The following is a 10283-nucleotide window of genomic DNA, read 5'->3' as shown; positions in this document are numbered from 1 at the left end:
GGAAGAATATTAAGGAGCAGTATGAAAAAGAGACACCAACAAACTCAGAAGAAAACCGGAGTGTGAAGATTTGGCAATCAAATAATGGTATCAGACACTAATACACAGTTAAATCAATGCAAATTGAGAATTGACATTGAATTTAAAAATATGGAGATCATGGTGATGTTAGTAAGAACATTTCAGTGAAGTGGCCAAAGTCCAGTTATGGTGGTCTCAGGAAAGATTAGAGAGCAACTGGAAACTGTAACTAAATTATTCTCTTTTGAAAGTTTCCATAAAAAAGATTGTAAAATATGAGGTGATAGTTAAAAGGTAAAGTGTATAGGAGATGACATTTTTAAATTAATAAAATTTATTTTTCCTGACAGTTTTATGTTCACAGCAAAATAAAGTGACTAGTACAGAGTTCCTAACGTTCCCATGTTCCCAAACATATACCAACTCCCCCAATTATCAACATCCTACACCACAGTGGCACATTTGTCACAGTTGATGAACTTGAATTGACATGTCATAATCACCTGAAGTCCATAGTTGATCTTAGGGTTCACTCTTGATGTTTACATTCCATAGTTTTGGACAAAGGTATAATAAAATGTTTCCATTATTATAATAGCATAAAGAGTAGTTTCACTGCTTTAAATATTTGCTGTACTACTATTCATTTTTCCTTCCCCCCTAGCCCTGGAAACCACTAATCTTTTATTGTCTCAAAAGTTTTACCTTTTTCAGAATGTTATATAGTTAGAATCATACATTATGTAGCCTTTCAGAATTCCTCCTTTTGTTAATAATTAATGTTTCCTTCATGTCTTTTCATGTCTTGATAGCTCTTTTTTTCCTGCTGAATAATATTCAATGTGTGTATCTACAATTTTTCCATTTACCTACTGGAGGACATCTTGTTTGCTTCGAAGTTTTAGAAACTATGAATAAAGTTTCTATAAAAATTTATGTATAGGTTTTAAGGTGGACATGTTTTCATGTTTTGGGGGTAAACATTAAGGAGCATGATTGCTACATCATATGATAATTATGTTTTGTTTTGTTATCTTCCAAAGACCCAAAAGTTATCTTCCAAAGTGGCTATAGCATTTTGCATCCGCCTCTCAATGAATGAGAATTCTTGTTGCTCTACATTGCCACCAGCCTTTGGTATTATCAATGGTTTGGATTTTACCCATTGTAATAGGTGTGTACTGATATCTCATTGTTTCAATTTGCATTTCCTTGATGCTTATTTGGTAAGTTTCTATTAAGATCTTCAGCTCAGTTTTAAATTGTTATTTTGCTATTGTTGAGTTTAAAGAATTCTTTGTATATTTTCATTACAGCCATTTTTCATATGTGTTTTTGCAAGTATTTTCTTTCAATATGTGGCTTGCCTTCTCATTTTCCTGACATTCTCTTTCTCAGAGAAGTAATTGTTAATGTGAATAAAATCCAGCTTATCAATGACACTCTTCATGGATTGTGCTTTTGATCCTATACCTAAAAAGTTATCATCATAGTCAAAATCAACTGCATTTCCTCCTAGGTTATCTTCTAGGAGTTTTAATGTATTGTGTTTTACATTCAGATTTGTGTTCCATTTTGAGTTAATTTTATGAAGGGTATAAGGTCTATGTTTAGATTTATTATTTTGCATGAAAATATTAAGTTGCCTAGAACCATTTGTTGAAAACATTATCTTTGCTCCATTTCATTTTTTTCCCTTTGTCAAAGATCATTTGTTTATATTAATGTGAGTCCATTAATGGACATTTTATTATGTTCCATTGATCTATTTGTCTATTCATCAATACCACACTGTCTTGATATTGTAACCTTACACTAAGTCTTGTAGTCAAGTAACATCAAGCCGAGCCCTTCTCTTTCAATATTATGTGAATTATTCTGAGCCTTTTCCTTTCCATATAAAATTTAGAATCAGTTGGTCAATATAAGAAAATAGTACTTGCTGAAATTTTGATTGACAAGGAATTTACAGATCAAATTAATACTACTGAAGCCTTGACAATATTGAGTCTTCCTTTCCATGACTGTGGTATATCTCTCCATTTATTTAGTTGCTCTTTGATTAATTCATCAGTTTTAAAGATTTTTTTTTCATATAGATCATGTATATATTTTGTTAGTCTTTAAGTATTTCAGGTGTTGAATGATAATTTAATGGAATTGTGGTTTTGATTTTGTATTCCATTTGTTCATTGCTTTTATATAGAAAAGTAAATTGAATTTTGTGAATTAGTCTGATATCCTGCAGCTTGTTATAATCTCTTATTAATTTGAGGAATGTCAATTTCTGAATATTCTATAAGATGATTATGTCTTCTGTGAATAAAGAATTTATTTTTCTCCTAATCTGTATTTCATTCATGTATGGAATTTAAGAAACAATATAAATAATCATAGGAAAAAAAAGAGAGTGGCAAACCAAGAAACAGATTCTTGACTACAGAGAACAAACTGGTGGTTACCAGAGGGGAGATGGATGGGGTCATGGATTAAATAAATGATGGGGTTAGGGAGGGCAATTGTGATGAGCACTGGGCATTATATGTAAGTGTTGAATCAGTAAATTGTACACCTGAAATTAATATTACACTGTATGTTAACTAATTTAAATTTAATTAAAAACTTAAAAAAAAAAACAGGCCATAGTAATGTAGTGAAATGGGAAAACATTCTCTAGTCCTATGATTTGGTCTCAGACTTTTGGTGAGCCTATGCCATGAATTGTGAACTTTATCAGTACCTCTCAGGGATTTTCCCCTTTAGGTGGGACAGAATGGCAAGAGGAGGCTGAAATTAGATATTTCCCTGCTATGTGGAATATTAGAGTCAGCTGGAGTTGGATATTACCATGCCTCAACTGGCTTAGGTTCTGAGACAACCCTAGCAGGTTAGGCTCTGGTAAAATAATTTCTCTTGAAGGTAGGTCTTATTAAGAGGAGAATGCTCTAACCACACTTCAGAATGGTTCCTTTCCCCTCACCTTGACAGATGCATGAGTGCATTTTTCTCCAGTATTCACTGTAAGGATCTGTAGTACTCCTTTAAGTATAAACCATAAAATTTGGGGTCCTGTGAAAACTGGGTTCCCCTAGAGCTTTTAATTATCAGACTTGTCCTCTCTGAGCCTCTAGAAATTTGTCAATTATTTAGCTTTCCCTACCCAAACAGTGCTTACTGCAGACTGCTGCTCTGGTTAGTTGTGATACATTTTTTAAAAATTTTTGTGTAGTGTTATTCATTTCTGAGAGACAGAGAGATACAGAGTTCTAATGGGGGAGGGTCAGAGAGATAGAGGAAGACACAGAATCAGAAGCAGGCTCCAGGCTCTGACCTGTCAGCACGAAGCCTGATGCAGGGCTCAAACCCAGGAACTGTGAGATCATGCCCTGAGACAAAGTCAGATGCTTAACCGACTGAGCCACACAAGCGACCCTAGTTGTGATACAACTTGTATATACTTGTCTGTTCCTCCATTTGGGGATCCGATGACCTTACTTATCTGATAGATCTAAGAAAAGTTGTTGGTTTTTCAGTTTTTTTCAGCTTTTTACTTGTTTGGATGGAATCATAACTTCTAAGCTCCCTAAGTGCTTGAGCAGAAACCAGAAGTCAGACAATTTATTTGTAAAGTTGGGAGAATTAACAGTCTATTTGAACATTGTAGAAAAAATGGAGTAGACAGAAAATTTGATGATTCAAGATAATCCTCAAACTAAAATAATTGAATAAGTCATGTAAGGTGGTTCTAGGGAACAAGCTGAATTAATTGATTAATAATCTGCATTGAATCTTTTGGAGTTATCAAAGTATTAACTTCTCAGACAACACCTTTAGAAAATTCATATTGGAATTTAAATGTTGTGTTTCATTTTAGATCTTACATTCTTTACATAAAAAAATGGTTGCTTCAAAATTAGCTTATATAATTATTTTTCTTTCACTGTAATAACAAGATATTTGTTTCTTTACTCAAGTTATTTTCTGCTCATGGAAAATTAAAGTTTAAGAGCATATTTGCAATATGTTCTTTATGAATAATTTTATGTTAGAGTTAGGATGCTTTTTAAAAATTGTTCATCTGATGATCCATTGTTACCTTTAGCAGTTTTTTTTTTTTTCATCTTTAAGATTCCCTGGTTAATAGTTAAGGAAGATTAGCTCACATAGTTAAACCCAATACTTAAAAGAAAGATTAATTGGGCTTTATATATTTCTAAAGTTCTCTCTTCTCTAATTTAGTATTTCTTAGAAAAAATATCTTTTTAAATTAAAGATATTAGAAAAACATTTATGTGAAAATTGAATTCTATTATTTGTAAAAATATAATGTGAGTAATAGCAAACACTACAATGAATTTTTTTATAAGTTTGATGCTACAATTACTTGGGAGAAATAAGCAAAGAATACTGTATATTTCAAAGTTGACTTGTCTCTGTAGTACAATTGTAGGAATTGCCAAAACCATGTTGTATACAACTACCAAAGTAAGAGAGTGAGACAATAATCAAGGAGGATAGATAAATGTACAATTTTAATAATATCAATCTTTATCATGTCTTGGATTTCTGCTCTTGGAAAGATTTCGTTTTTCTTTGTGAAAAATGAATTTTTAATTTATTTATGAGATCATTCAAAAGCAAGGAATTGTATATTTCCTACCTTTCAGGCAATTTTATACCACGTACAAATTGAATAAGAATTGACCTCTGCCTTCCAAATACTCAGATAAGGACTTGTCTTTCAAAATTTGCCTAGATAGTGGCAGAATATCACTGATAAACAAAAATTGCTCACAGTGTTTGACATATTCGTATTGTGCCTGGAATGTCTGAATACAATGATCTTATGAAAGGCCAGCTCTCTTCAGGCATAAATATCAAACATTTAAGTAGATATACCTTTAGGCAATTACAGTCAAAGCAGTGTAATTTTATGAGTTTGATGAAAAATGTATTTACCAATCCAAGAGACTTAGTGAATCCTAAGTACTATAAAATCTCCAAAAAAATCAAACAATATATTTAAAATACTAAAAGAAAATGTCAATTTCAAATTCTAGATATAGCAAAAAAATTTAAATTCATGGTAGAATAAAGACATTTTCAGAAAAACAAAACTGGAGACTACTCATTGCCAGCAAAGGTGTATTAGAGGAAATATCAGAAAAAAAATAAGATCAAATTATCTGGGTTAAAGAGAAAGCATACCAGTAGGAAACTCAGGTATTTAGGAAAGACTAAAGAACATCAGAAATATTATAGAATAAAGTAAATATAAAAGACTCATTGAACATTTCTTTAGTTTTATTGAAATACATTTGATTTTTCAAAAATACGATCTCCTTCCAACAGCCTCTCAATTTGTTAGTTTTCTCAGTTTGCCACTTTGAGCCTCAAACCTTCAGCCTCAGTCAAGTCTTTAGGTGACTATAGTCCCAGCTAATATCTGACTGCAGTCTCATAAGGTAACCCAAGTTAGAACCACCCACTCAATTTGTTCCAAGTTCCCAACAAAGGGAAACTTTGAGAGATAAAATTGGTGGTTTCTAGTGTGATATACTACATAGTAATTAATAACAAACACATATATCTATTGATAATGGTTTTTATTTTTCCTTTCACTTTTCACTCAGTTTCTTTTTCTTGTTTTATTACACTAGCTAAGAACTCTTTCACAATGTTGAATATAAGTTGCAATAACAGAATACTTGTCTTAATCCCAATTTTAAGAATAAGTCATTTCACCATGAATTATGATGTTTTCTGTAAGGTATAGTATATATACTTTAATATATTATGGAAATTTTTTCTATGCTTAGTTTGTTTAGACATTTATAATAAACAGATGTTGAATGATATTTTTCCATCTATTAAAATGCTCACTTAGTGTAATTTTATTTATAAAGGTAAATGTCATTGATTTTCAAATATGATACTACCATTGCCTTCCTAGAATAAGCTCCACTTAAAGTGAATTGACATTTCTATACATTTTTGCAATTAAATTTGAAAAACTATGTAGAAATTTTGCATCTATACTTGTATGAGTGACTAGTCAATGATTTCCTTTCCTCTTACCATGTCTTTGTTAGTTGTTATCAAGATTTTCTGGCCACATAAATTAGATTGAGAACTGGGCCTAATATCTGTATTAATAGAAGAATTTGTGTTATAGGATTAGTGTCATTCTTTCGTAAATATTCAATAGAGTGGACTGGTGAAGCCATGTGACCCTTAGTTTAGTATTTTATTTTATTTTATTTTATTTTATTTTTGATTGAAGATTTACAATTGGAATTACCACAAATTCATGTTAACTCGATGTGGGTCTGCTCTGGTTAATTCTTTAAGTTTTCTCTTAAACCACTTTTCCCTTTTAAAGTATATGACATTGGATAAAGAATTTGAGCTGCGCAAATGTACTAGCAAAATCTCTGAGAACAAAATAAAATAAAAGAAGACTTGTGGCAAATAAATCCTATTGAGGAGAAAAACTTCTCCCTTGTGCAGATAAATTGAATGAAGTCACATTTATAGTGAAGCAGGATTTCAAATTGCCACATTCTTGGGCACAGGACAGACATTGAATAGTATAAAATTAAAGATGGAAAAAACACTAGAGATGATATGTTCTTGTTCTTTTATTTTAAAGACAAGGAAAATAACATCAGACAAATAAAATGACACTTTAGAGTGCAAATAGCTTGTTAGTGGCAAAGTCTGAACATGAACTCATGCCTTTAATTCATTATCTGAATTGAGAATAATTTACTATACCATTGTGTTAAGAAGATGAGTCAATCAGCAAAGTGTGGCTAGCAGATATGAAAACTGTAGGGAAAAACTCAAAATTAATCAAGAGGCCATAGTGCTGGGAACTCTTAGTAATGTTTCTATCCAACTTTCCTGTAAAGAAATACATATATCAAGATAAGTTTTATGCATGTGGTCCCATACTTTATATATTTTAAATTAACTCCGTAATTAAAAATATCAACACTTTTGTATAAGCAGACTAATGTAGTATGTTAATCACAAGTGAGTATCATATGGTACTGAGCTGTGTTTTGGAGGTTATTACCATTGGTCATAGGAGCATACTGCAAAAACAAACACATATTAAGAACTCAGTACTCCAATTCTAAAAAATGCTAAGGAATCCAAGCAGCTGGAAATTAATGACTATTCTTTTTAATTGCCTTAAATATTAAGCAATGTGCTAGACAATCATTTTTTAAACTTGTTCTTTCATGATGATTTCAGCTCATTGAGAAGTCATTATGTGCCAAAATTACCATAAAAGGAAAGACAGTACTTCACTGTGTGAAGTTTTAAGAAGTGAATTGAGGTTTGCTGACATTAGCACCATAATATGCTTGTAGCAACACCCAGTATGTCATTTGAATGGTGAATACTATGGACTGTATTGTGTCCATTCCAAAATTTATATGTTGAAGCCATTAGTCCCCCTGGACTGGATTGGAGCTATACGTTTTGAGAAAGTGAGTACAGTTACTGAGGTCATAAGGGTGGAGCCCTTATGATCCGGTAGAGCTGGTGCCCTTCAAGGAAGATAAAGAGACACTAGAGCTCTCTCCATCTGCCATGTGAGGACACAGTGAAGGGTAAGAACCTTTACTAGAAACCAACCATTCTGGCACCTTAATCTCAGACTTCCAGCTTCTGGAACTATGAGAAAATACATTTCTCTTGGTTAAGCCATCTGTCTATGGTTTTATTATAGCAGCCCAAGCTGACTAATATAGTGAGGTATGCATTATGTTTTCTAATGTGATTGAAATATGACTTCCTGAATACACTCGTCAATCATTCTAGCTATGATCCTAAGTACAAACCATGTCTTTCCCTTTCATTTTGTGTTTATTAAATTGATTGGTTATTTTTAACTTCTCATTTATCAGTAATGACAGAAAATCACAGTCATTCATCCAATAGGCAGAGGATGTAATAATATTTGTAATTTATGTTATGTGTGTGTATGCACCTTGATTTTAAATCATGTAAATTAATGATAACTAAGAAATATTTCTTTGCAAATGGAGCACACTTACATGCATTAAAAATAGCAGCATCAAAATGAAAAATGTATATTGATAAAAATATATTTTCATGGTATTTCTATTATATTGACTTGGCTGTCTTTAGAGTTAAAAATATTTTTGCATTATATTTGGTTTTCTGTCTTATTGATCATTTGTTTTGATGCATACATTTTCCTGGAAGAACTAACACAACACATTTCATCTCCAGTTTTTCAATTACTGTGTATTTAGGGCCTTTTTCAAAACCTAGTTTGATGTAATCACTTAACTATTCTGGTCACTACAAATATCATAATCTTAGGTAACATTTAATTAAATTTTGTTAATTTTGTCAACTCACAAGATGTTGAAAGCCTGCAAAACTTTTAAAAGAGACTTAGAAAATCAACCTAAATAATTTCCCTAAAAATATTAACATAGGGTACATGAATAAACACTGCCCTATGCATCACAGATATCTTATTAATATCACTTATGTATCAACTCTAAATAATCCCTAAGGATTAATACACTGATTCATAAGCATGGTTTTTAAAGATATCTTTGATATTCAGAAGAAAATGGAGAAAGAAAAAATAAATGCAACATAGGGTGCAGTGTAAACTTGTTTTCAGTTTGCAGTGCTTGCTAAATAGATAGTAAGAGTCTTGTGCTTGTAACACATTGTTTCTATTTCTAGCAGTTCTTCCTTGTAAAGGTAGGAAACTGCAAAGAGAATGCATTGTCACAGCACAGTATAATGACTTGGTTCTCCAAAGGGCAGAAACAAAAAATGTAGAAACAGATGATTTTAACAAGAAAACCACACCAAACATCTTAGTAAACAAAGGAAGACAATTAAATGAGTACTCTTTTCTATCTATGCCTCCAGCTAGAAGAGCTACACTCTGTTCCAGGGAACCCATACTATAGAACTGTTTTCTAAATAAAAATTAATGTACATACTAAAAAGACTACAGAGCAAATTCATTTTCAGATCTCTAGGGGTGGTTACTCTGATGCATTTCACAAGTTGTGTTATGATTTAACAACTCTTTTTTTATATTTAAATGGAATTGTTTTCAAAGCAAGACACTCAACCTTTATAAAAACATTATTTAAAATTAATGATTCGAAGGCTAAAAATCAGTGTTTGCTGAACTTGAAAAATTTGTTTTTCTGAGCAATGGCTAAATAAAATATCTTACTTTAATATTGTACTAAGTTACCTTTAAAACTCCTGCTTAGTGCTTGGATCACGTTCAAATACTCCCTTTGCCTATAATTTAAAATTTTCATGCAGTTTTTCAAGTTTCTTGCAGTCTAAAAAGAGCAGCATAGCATGTTGAAAATGTGAGATACTTTTTAATTAGATGTATCATTTTGAGTAAATATTAACTAATTCAGGAAGAAAATGCTGAAGTCCTTACCCCTAATGTGATTACATTCTGAGATAGGGCCTATAGGGATATAATTAAGGTTAAATGAAGTTATGGGACAGCCATAATCTGATATGAATGGTGTTCTTATATGAAAAGTAAGAGACACCAGAGCTTTCTCTCTGTCTCTCTTTCTCTCTCTCTCTCTCTCTCTCTCTCTGCACATATGCACAGAGGAGAGGTTATGCAAGTCAGGAAGAGAGACTTCATCAGATACCAACCCTGCCAGCACCTTAATGGTGGACTTCTAGCCTCCAGACTGGGAGAAGATGAACTTCTTGATTTAAGCCACCCAGTCTGTGGTATTTTAGTATGGCGGCCCTGCAAGACCAAAATAGTATGTTCATCATAGATGATTATCGCATGGTACTGAACTGTGTCTTGGAGGTTAGCACCATCAGTCTAGCTATTTTCACTGCTGTCTATGAGATATTGCCTAGAGACAAAATTTGATCATGGTACTACACCTGCTTAAAGGATGAAAGATTCATGAATGGGTGTTTCAAGCAGAAACTGTGCTTTCTTCTGTGTATTTGTCAAAATCATCTCCTTTAGGGATCTTGTGTCAGGAGAAGAAAAAGAATGTTCACAAAACAATGGGTGTTAGTTACAGCTCTTTATAAGTGGGCCTCTAAAATAACCAGTCAGTGGTGCTGGAGGAAATACTTCAGTGGCATTTAAAAAATGGGAATTAAATGGTCACTCTGTTTAATAAAAGTGTTTTCTATTCTTAATTACAGAGGTTATTCAATAATGATGTGACATTACCATTCCTTGTAGT

Source organism: Crocuta crocuta, unplaced genomic scaffold, assembly GCF_008692635.1.
Source record: "Crocuta crocuta isolate KB4526 unplaced genomic scaffold, BGI_CrCroc_1.0 scaffold373, whole genome shotgun sequence".
NCBI lineage: Eukaryota > Metazoa > Chordata > Mammalia > Carnivora > Hyaenidae > Crocuta > Crocuta crocuta.
This window is presented reverse-complemented; position numbering follows the sequence as displayed.